Raw genomic sequence first — 9,309 nt, forward strand, 5'->3', positions numbered from 1 at the left:
TATCAATAATGAGTCAAGGGCCCTAAAAAATTATTTGGGGATGAGAACGGGAAGACATTGAAACAAGTAGAGGAACTTTGGAAGCAATGTCATTTTAATCGAGTTTATTCTTCCAATAAGGGACAGAGACAAAATCTGTTTTGCCTGATCAAATAAAGTGAGAAAATTTGATTGAAACAAGTTTTTGAATTCTCTGGTGACACAAATTCCGAGGTAATTAAATTGATCTTTCACCACCTTCAATGGGAGATGGGTATAGTTAAGTTTAAGAGCTTCTTTATTAATTGGGAATAGTTCGCTTTTATTTAAATTGACTGAAATTATCTAAGATCGTGAGGGCTTCTGGTAGAGAAGTGGTTGGTTTTGAAACAAACAGAAGTAGGTCGCCTGCATACAGCGAGACTTTATGTTCGACTCCTCCCCTCCATATTCCCTGTACCCGCCCGTTGCTACGTAAGGCAATTGCAAGAGGCTCAATGGCAATTGCGAAAAGGAGTGGGCTTAGTGGGCAACCCTGCCAGGTCCCACGGTGTAAATCAAAGTATTCAGAGTAATGACTATTGGTCAAAACAGAGGCTGAAGGACATTTATACAATGTTTTGATTCAGGACAAAAAGACAGAACCGAAACCAAATTTTCCAAGTGTAAAAAAAAAGATAATTCCACTCTACTATATCAAATGCCTTCTCAGCATCCATAGAGGCAAGGCACTCTGAATCCACATGTTTGGGGGACTACAGAATATTAAATAGCCGACAAATATTGTAAAACGAATGGCGTCTTTTAATAAAACCAGTTTGATCTGGCGATATTACAGAAGGAAGGATATCCTCCAGTCTGTGGGCCAAAACTTTGGTGAGGATTTTTACATCCGTGTTTAGCAATGAAATCGGTCTGTATGAAGCACAATCTAGTGGGTCTTTGCCTTTTTTCAGCAACAAGGAGATACAGGCCTGATTGAACGAGGGAGGGAGTGCAACTGAGTTTAAGGAATCAGAGAACACTGAGCACAGGATGGGGGCTAGATCAGCAGAATTTTTTTAAAGAAATCTGATGGAAGCCCATCTGGGGCAGGGGATTTACCTGATTGCATAGAAGATATAGCTGCTGAAATTTCCTCCTGGGTGATGGTCTTGAGAAAGGGACAGTGAGTCAAGGTTATTAAAGAAGTTTTCCATAATATTCAAGTCTGCTGTACAATCTGAAGAGTATAAATTTGAGTAGAAAGTTCTAAACTTGTCATTAATCTCTTTCTGGTCAGATGTTATACATCCATTATCAGTCTGTACTCCAGCAATAAGTTGGTTCATTCTCAACCCACGCAGCTGAGTAGCCAGGAGTTTGCCAGTTTTTCCACCGTGCTCATAATAGTTACTTTTACTCCGAAGTAAGAGACTTTCGACTTCATGAGAGGAAAGAACGTTAAATTCGGCCTGAAGTTTCAAGCGCTCCTTGTACAGATCAGGTGAAGGTGAATTTACATGTTGTTTATCTATGTTTAAAATCTGATTAGCAATGTCAGTCTGTTTCTGCTTTGAGCACTTGTTTTTATATGCTGAGAATGATATAATTTCTCCTCTTAAGTACGCTTTCATAGCATCCCAAATTGTCTTATTAGACACATCAGGTGTTCTATTGATGCTTAAAAAAGTTTTAATATGTGTAGAGATGTGGGAGAGAAAGCTCTCGTCGGAGAGTAACAATGGATTTAGTCTCCAGTGTCTCCTTGTATAGTCAGCATCTGGAAAAGCTAGTACCAGAACCAGGGGAGCGTGATCAGAAATAACAATACTTTCGTATTTACATGACTTAAGGTTTGAGATGAATTTATTATCTATAAAAAAATAATCAATTCGAGTGTAAGTGTAGTGGACATGGGAAAAGAAGGAGTATTCTCTTCCTGTAGGATACAAGAACCGCCAGGGATCAGAAAGGCTAAAATCATCAAGAAATGCTTTAATTTCTTGATGACAAAAAAAAAACAAAAAAACCCCTGAACCCCAAGTTCACAAAGCGCTCTGTGGAGCAAGCTCAGAAAGACCTCTTCAGGTCTCGTACTATACATCCCCAGAATATACTTCCTATTTCACTAGCTCCAACATAGGTTTTTAATATTTAACCCTATGACAAAAAAGCAATCAAAACTGAACGACTAACACTCAATACACCATAAAGCTAAAACAACTATGAGCAATAACATAACACAGGTTATCATGCCTCTTCTCCCTGCACGCTGCACCTCCAGCTGTAATAATCTCCCCAAACCAGGACTACTCCGGCGAGAAATAAAAATATATTTTTATATATAATAAAAAATACGACTGCACCAACTGGTCTTGTCAAAAGCTTTAATCAGTTAAGTTGGATTTTCATGCATTATAAACAGGAGACGGAGGGGATCCCCCTCTCTGTCCGCAGTGGATGGGCCAGCAAGGATGTATTCTGTATATATTTGGCAGCACTTGCACATCAAACACATTGGCCATGAGAACTAAATCTACTTTCCCTCCATGTATCTATCAACGGCCTCTGCCAGGACTGGTTGGGTTGAGTGGAGAAAAAATATATATAGGGGAACAAAAGGAAATAAAGGGGGGGTGGAGTCACAGTCTCTGGTCATGGGCTTGAATCCAGCCTGGGAATCAGCACCTGGATGTTGGCATGGTCTTCCAAGGGCGCGTTGGTCCCTCCGGGCACTCCTACCTCCCTCATGGTCCAACATGTGCAGTAGTAGTAGTGAACATGGCTCCAAGGTAAGAGGTCCTCAGGTGAGAGTGCTGGTGGTTGCATGACCCTCCACGTTAGCCCTGCGACAAACCGGTGACCTCACTAGGTCCATCCCTCATCAGGACCCGAGCCAGGATGGGTTCCGGAGAGCCGCACAGCATGGACCAAGGAGGGGAGGAGAAGACCCAAGGAATTAGAGACATGTAATAAGATACAATAAAATAAACAAGGCAGAGAGAGAAGAGAGAAGGTGCTGGTTTCTGGTGCCTGATGGGTGATCCCCCAGCCGTCTAGGCCTATAGCAGCATAACTATGGATGACTATGGCTCATGACGTATCCACGCTTGTAAAGTCATTTTGAAAGAATTACTGGTAGTGCTGGAAGTGTGTAAATCTCAGAATCACTTTCCAGTTAACTTTGAGCCTTTTACCACGATAACAATATACCTCTTCATGGCCCAACAACTCACACCTCGGGCAGGGTGGGGATAAAAGCCCAGCTGGCCCCTAATGCAAACAACAGACCCAATACAAAAGTATTTTAGACTTGAAGGGAACAGTCTTGATTCTATGAGCTTCTAAAATATACCGTGTAAACAGAATGCTGTGCTTGTGTTTCCTATTGATGAACAGTTCTGACTTGCAGTGCCTACTATCAATTTCAAGTCAATGTCATTGCCACAAAATTTTTTAAAACATGAAAAGGCCCACTTAACTATCTTATTATTACAAAACTGATATTTCAAGAAAAAAGTTTCAAATGGTTTGCATTGTCTGTTACACAAATAAACCAATTCCAGAAGTACATGTTGACATTACATCTGCTCAACTTTCGAAATACAAAAAATTGGCTAAAAATAGTCTATTGCCGGGAATCGAACACAGGCCTTCTGCGCTAAACGTCCCTAACACGTTCCGATTCATTCTCTATGGTAGTGTTAAATCACTATGGACGTAATGCCCCTCCCGGCGACTGAACATTATGGCGCTGTTTCAGCTTCATCTCTGTCTCTCTTCCTCGACTTTTCCTTCAACTTCTGTGACTGAAGAACAACAAACTACAGCAGATGTTGCTCTACAACTACTTTACACATGTGATGTGTTTTATTCAGCAAAGGTAAGAGACTGTTTGACTAAAGACCAGATAAATGACGGGCAGATGTATGTGTCACAGTATCTCTTTGTTTTTTATATTAAATTACATCCATCTCTGTGATTTTCTGTTCCTGTATTTGTACATGATTTTTGATGATATATAGGATATATTTCTTGGCTTAGACTAATAAACTAAAAAAAAAAAAAAAGATTATATCTATCAATGTGAATGTGTACAAATAAAGTCTATTGTTGTCTTGTTGTCTTGTTGGCCTCAGCCCCCTCCACTGTCCCCAGCAAAGTGAAAGGACAGTCAAAAGTTTTATTTAACAATTTCTACACTGTGACCCATATGTGTTTTTCAGCATGTAAATAGAATACAAAGTAAATAGAGGAAGTAAACAGTACTATACTGGTTGTAACTGAACCATTGATCTTTTCAGGAATCTACATGCTGAGATCTCCTCTGCCCCTCATATACCTGAACAACCACACAGTAAGATGTATCATACGGCTAATCTTGAGTATTATTGGGCCCCAATCCGCTCCTCCTTCAAGATGACCCTCATCCTGCTCATCATGAACAACCTGCTGCCCATCACCAGGGGGACGCCTCTCATCAGTGAGTGTCCGACCCCTGTGATGCTGGAAAGGGAACATTTCTTGGTAGAAAGTAGTTCCACTGAAAAGTGTGTCAATTATTTGGTCAACGGGACAGTGTGACTTTAAAAGAAATTATTAATTTGTTTAATTTATTGTGAACAACAGGTTCCTCGAGTTTTATTGTAAACATCATTTCCAACACAAGATCATAGCTAAGATACATGATGTTATTGAAAAGTTGACTGAACTGTCGTATGTTGTGTCCTGCAGACGTTTTCTTCTGCATCAGTCTCATCCTGATGGTGGCCAGTCTGTTGGAGACGGTGCACATCACTAACATCCAGTTCAGGGCCAGTCAGTACAGTGCCGTGCCATACTGGCTCAGCGTCCTCGTCCTACAGTATCTCGCTGTTCTTGTGTTCATCCCTCCAATGAAGAGGAGCAACACAGTCACAGTCTTCTTTAACCCAGCTACTAGAGGTATATTGATATTATCTATACAATTTATATATCTATATCTATATATTATTTATATAAATTATGCTGAACAAGTCATGAAAACTTTAATCAGACAGTTGGAATAAGTGGTTCTGACCAAGCAACATTCAGTGGAAGTAGAGCAAAACTGTTGTCCTCTTTCAGATGATATTTCTTCTATTTGTCTTTTACAAAGTACCCTGAGCAAATAGATAATAATGTATGAGATGGAGAACATATTTTCCTCCTCTACAATCCCTCTTTTCTAGATCCTGTGCAAACTTGATGAATGGAAGGGGAGGAACCCATTTAATGTGGATGCAGGTGTGGATTCAGTTTTTTAAATTTTTTTCACTTTCACAGGAAATTCTCGACATTTTATGTAAAAAATATGTTCCTCTCCATCAGGGAATCGACCCCGGTCTCCCGCGCAGCAGCCGTGGATTGTTTAGCTAAATGGCCCTAAACACATTCCCATTCATTGTCTATGGTAGTGCTAAACCACTATAGACGTAATGCCACTGAAAATTTTGGCGCTGTTTCAGCTTCATCTCCAGTTCTCGGGAGTCAGGGTCGAGGGGAAGTCTGAACAAATGAGTCTTGAGTCTTTTGCGGAAGATGGAATGCGATTCCGCTGTCCTGACATTGGTCGGGAGTTTGTTCCACCACTGATGTGCTAAAACAGAGAAGAGTCGCAACTTCGCTGAGTGGGCTTTGTTTGCTCTCAGTGATGGGGGTACCAGTCGGCCAGCTGATGTAGATGAGCAAAGTGTTCTCGCTGGGGCATGTGGTCTGACTAGTGTTTGAAGGTAGACAGGTGCAGTTGCATTGACGGCCTTGAAGGCCAGCACCATCATCTTGAATCAGATGCTGGCCCCAACAGGAAGCCAGTGGAGGTCACGGAGGAGGGGGGTCACATGGGACAATTTGGGAAGATTGTAAACGAGGCACGCTGCAGCGTTCTGGATACGCTGCAACGGTTTAGCTGCAGAGGCTGGGAGTCCAGCCAAGAGGGAGTTCAGTTCAATTCAATTTTATTTATATAGCGCCAATTCATAATTTACATTATCTCAAGGCACTTTACATTTAAAGGTCAAGACCTTAAAACAATATTAACATAGAGAAACCCAACAGTTCCCACAATGAGCAAGCACAGGCGACTGTGGAGAGGAAAAACTCCCTCATTAACAGGGAGAAACCTCTGGCAGAACCAGGCTCAATGTGGGCGGTCATCTGCCTCGACCGGTTGGGGTGAGGAAAGAAAAGTAAGGGGGGAGGAAAGGAGAGATGGGTGGAAAGCGGGGGAGAGAAGAGAGAGATGAGGTGGAGAGAGAGAGACCGGGAACAATTTGGCACCATCAGTATCAAGGCTGACTATAAAAATAACAATGTAGTGATCTACAACAGGATTATATATATTAATCAATTACTGAGTTATTGTAATAAATGATGACAATGGTGATGGTAGTCGTTGTTGTCCTGCAGTCCCGGTGCCGGAGTTATCTGAAACGATATAGAGAGAAGAGCCAGAGGGACTATGGGAGGACAAAGTGACACTTTGACATGATGACATGTTAAAACTAATAAATAAATAAATAAACAGGTGTGGGGGGGCAGAGAGACAGAGGGAAGTGAAGAAGTGCTCAGTGCATAATGGGAGTTCCCCCAGCAGTCTAAACCTATAGCAGCACAACTAAGGGATGGTTCAGGACTCACCTGATCCAGCCCTAACTATAGGCTTTGTCAAAGAGGAAGGTTTTTAGTTTTACTTTAAATGCTGGGACAGTGTCTGCCTCCCGAACCCAGAGTGGGAGCTGGTTCCATAGGAGAGGAGCCTGATAGCTAAATGTTCTACCTCCTGCTCTACTCTTACAGACTCTTGGAACCACTAGAGACCCTGTGTTTTGGGAACGAAGTGAGCTACTTGGATAATAAGGTGTTATCAGCTCTTTGATATATGAGGGGGCGTGATTGTTGAGGGCTTTAAAAGTGAGGAGCAGGATCTTGAATTCTATTCTAAATTTTACCGGGAGCCAATGTAAGGAAGCTAAGACAGGAGTGATATGATCTCTCCTTCTAGTTCCTGTCAGCACTCGTTCTGCAGCATTTTGGACCAACTGGAGACTTTTAACAGTCTTCATGGAGCATCCTGCTAATAGAGAGTTGCAGTAATCTAATCTAGAGGTTACAAACGCGTGGACTAGTTTTTCAGCATCCTGCTTAGACAGGATGTTTCTAATTTTGGTAATATTGCGCAGATGGAAGAAAGCCGTCCTAGACACTAGTTTAATATGGGGGTCAAATGACATGTCTTGGTCGAACAACACTCCAAGGTTCCTCACAGTGGAGCTGGAAGCCAGACAGTGTTTCTTTGAGATGTTTAGGGCCAATTACAACAACCTCAGTTTTGTCTGAGTTTAAAAGTAGAAAATTTTGGGTCATCCAGGCCTTGATATCTTTGAGACATTCCTGAAGTTGAACTAGGCGATTAGATTCATCATGCTTCATGGAAATATACAATTGGGTGTCGTCTGCATAGCAGTGGAATTGTATGTGGTGCTGTCTGATAATGTTGCCTAACATTAGGCAACATTTGTAGAGGGCAGACCTGCAGGATCGGGCCACAGCAGTGATGTTGGGGGGCGCAGGACAGTCCATCGTCTAGGATTACGCCCAGGTTCCTTGCCGTCGACGAAGATGGTACCGTGACATCCTCGACAGTGACTTACAGGTCCATATGAGGGCAGTATTTCCCCGCGATGAAGAGCAGTTCAGTTGTCTAAGGTTGAGTTTGAGGTGATGCGTAGCTGTCCAAGCGGAGATGTCTGCCAGACATTCCGAGATGCACGTCACAACGTGGGTGCTGGAGGAGGATGTGGGAAGAGAGAGGAACAGTTGGGTGTCGTCAGCATAACAGTGGTAAGAGAATCCATGCGATGTGATTGCAGAGCCTAGCGATCGAGTGTATAGTGAAAACAGAAGTGGTCCTAATACTGAGCTTTGAGGGACACCAGTTTCCAGAAGGCAGGGATTGGACAAGGAGCCATTCCATGTGACCTGAAAGGTGCGATTTGTCAGGTATGATGTGAACCAGGTCAGAGCAGAGTCAGCAATGCCAAGTTCAGCCAGAGTGGAGAGGAGGATTTGGTAGTTGACTGAGTCAAACGCAGAGGATAAGTCAAGGAGAATGAGGACTGACGAGTCGGACGAGGCTCTGGCGGCACCGAGAAACTCAGTCACTGTGAGGAGGGCCGTCTCAGTGGAGTGACCAGTCCTGTAGCCTGACTGATTAGGGTAAAGGAAGTCATTTTCTGAAAGATAGGAGGACAGTTGGTCTTAGACTGCATGTTCCAGTGTTATAGAGAGGAATGAAAGAAGAGATACAGGTCTGTAGTTTCAGATGTCAGCTGAGTCTAGGGTGGGTTGAAAGGAGCTGGAATAATGCCTGAAGTGAGGGAGGAGTTGATCGGAGTGGTGAGGAATGGCAGGATGTCATGAGAGATGTCTTGGCGAAGGGAGGAGGGAATCGGGTCAAGGGAACAGGTGGTGGCACGGTTAGACGTCACTAGCGTGAGAACATCTTCAGAGGAGAGAGGGCTGAAGCAGGTAAGGCCATCAGAGGTGAGGTTTGGGGGAGGTGCTTTCTGGATGGGCATAGGAGTAAATGAGGAGTTGATGTCTTTTACTTTCTTGGTAAAGTAAGTTGGAAAGTCATCAGCAGTGAGGGAGGAAGGAGGGTGAGGAGAAGGAGGGGTGAGGAGAGAAGAGAATAAGCAGAATAGTTTCCTGGGGTTGGAGGCAGAGGAGTTGATCTTTGACAGGTAGAAGGCAGATTTAGCTGCTGATACTGTTGAGGTGAAGTCAGAGAGGATGTGGTGCTAATGGGCAAGGTCATCAGGATGATGTGATTTTCTCCATTTTCTCTCTGCTGCTCGTAGCACCGATCTATTGGTTCGCAGAGATTCAGACAGCCAGGGAAGGGGGGGGGTGATCGTGCCGGTAGGTAGGTGAGAGGATATAGAGCATCTAAAGAGGACAAGAGGGAGGATAGCAGAGTGGAGGAGGCTTCCTCAGTGGACATTAGTGAAAATTGGTCTGTAGATGGTAGTGAGGAAAGAACAGTAGAGGAGAGAGCAGAGGGAGAGAGGGATTTCAGATTGCAGCGGGTGATGACTGTGTGAGGCCTGGGGGCGAGGGAGGTGGTGAATTTTAAGGGGAGAGAGAAAGTGACAGCGTGGTGGTCAGACACAGTGAGTGGGGTAACAGAGGGTGGTGAGGTACTACAGGATCTTGTGAAGACAAGATCGAGTTGGTTCCCAGCCCGGTGGGTCGGTGGAGAGGGGAAGAGGGTGAGGTCAAATGTGGAGAAGAAGTCAATGAATTCAGAGGAGCGCAGCTTCTCTGGGG

At 43.6% G+C, this 9,309-nt stretch overlaps 1 pseudogene; it reads right to left on the reverse strand.

Annotated features, from left to right (window-relative positions):
- Positions 1-5,480: 5,480 nt before the first annotated feature.
- Positions 5,481-8,076, reverse strand: LOC138406495 (uncharacterized; annotated as a pseudogene).
- Positions 8,077-9,309: the final 1,233 nt, after the last annotated feature.

The sequence above is a fragment of the Paralichthys olivaceus genome, chromosome 22 (assembly GCF_024713975.1).
Source record: "Paralichthys olivaceus isolate ysfri-2021 chromosome 22, ASM2471397v2, whole genome shotgun sequence".
Taxonomy (NCBI): Eukaryota; Metazoa; Chordata; class Actinopteri; order Pleuronectiformes; family Paralichthyidae; genus Paralichthys; species Paralichthys olivaceus.